Source organism: Amphimedon queenslandica, unplaced genomic scaffold (assembly GCF_000090795.2).
Source record: "Amphimedon queenslandica unplaced genomic scaffold, v1.1 AMPQUscaffold_13054, whole genome shotgun sequence".
Taxonomy (NCBI): Eukaryota; Metazoa; Porifera; class Demospongiae; order Haplosclerida; family Niphatidae; genus Amphimedon; species Amphimedon queenslandica.
The window spans coordinates 34,743-36,442 of record NW_003546710.1 but is presented as its reverse complement, the minus strand read 5'-3'; positions in this window follow the sequence as shown (position 1 = coordinate 36,442).

The window sequence follows — 1,700 nt, the reverse complement described above, 5'->3', positions numbered from 1 at the left end:
TGAAACATGTATCTAGTATCTCGTCCATAGTATCAGCGAAACCTCTCTCCAACATCTGATCAGCCTCATCAAGAATGACACACCTAATAGTCACAAATAGTGACCACACCCCTAACCCACCCACACATCTTACTTCAGTTGGCCGAGGTACAGGTTTCCCCTTTGAGCGTGGTCCAGGATACGACCAGGAGTACCAACCAATATATCAATACCTTTCCTTAGGGCAGACTCTAACAGTATAATGACACATATCAATCCAATACATGTGATATACTGTGTACAGGAATTTTTGTGTCACTAATTTATAATTTTTGTGAATTTCATACTTTTGGCCTGTCACAAAAATTAAATCACAAATTCTGCAACTACACTGCTACGTGATGTAGTCTGCAAACTATAATGTATTTGCAATTGTTAGGTATTTATGAAAACCAGAGGGCACCTTTTTTTGAGGGCAGTAAATTTCATGGATTTCATGATTAATTTTTTTGGAGATTCACAAAAATTTTTTCCACATAAATGAAATTATTACGACACAAGATGGCAGACAGCATAAATTTGCGAATATTAAATATGCAAAATACAAATTTGTGAAATCTACAGCCCTCAAAAAAGGCACCCTATGGTAAATAATTTAAGTGACATAAAATTTCCTCATATTATGGTAGCTAACCTTGAGGCCAGTAGGGTACTCCCCCGTATATACAGAACACAGAGAGGGACTGGGAAAGAGACTCAAACTCGGCATTGACCTGATTGGCCAGTTCCCTAGTGGGGGCCATTACTAATACACAAGGAGAGCGTCCTCTTGCAGACACATCAACAGAGCCTTAAGGGAGGGACAGGAAAGAGGGTACATTAATGTCAATATATGTATTTACCTGTTTTTAATAATCGTTCAACTAATGGTAATACAAATGAAAGAGTTTTTCCAGTACCAGTACCTAATGTAGATTGTAGAGAAATTATCAATGATAATAATACAGCTTTACTAATTTCACAGTTTTAACAATAACTACTAATAATACCAGTTGCATAAGCAAAATCACTCATACATGCAATGAAATAGTCAGGTATGGCTGATTAGCAATGAAATACGGAAGTGTCTAGAGCTCCGGTAACCGGACACAGTATGCAGTGCTAGAGCTCCGGTAATAGGGGCGTCGCCCCTATATATATATACTGGGGCTACGCCCCAGTGCAGTATTAATAATACACTGATTTATATTATAGAAACCAAGTATAAATACAACAACCAGCGTTGATAATGCAGCAGGGTCGTGGTGGTGCAGTGGAGAGGCTGGTGTGGATTGCACGGATAGGGTCAGGGGTTCGAATCCGGTCAGGACTACCGAGTAAAACTATGCTGCAGTTTTTGATTTTTTTCTTTTTTTTAAATGTCTTTTTTTGCAATTTTTTTCTTTTTGGCTTTTTTTTGGGTCAAGAAATAGCACCCTCTCGTACATCTTAGCCTCCGGGGTCGTAGGGTTGGGATTGGGGTTTAGTGTTCAGTTTTTAGAGCACCCTCTCGTACATCTTAGCCTCCGGGGTCGTAGGGTTGGGATTGGGGTTTAGTGTTTAGTTTTTAGAGCACCCTCTCGTACATCTTAGCCTCCGGGGTCGTAGGGTTGGGATTGGGGTTTAGTGTTTAGTTTTTAGAGCACCCTCTCGTACATCTTAGCCTCCGGGATCGTAGGGTT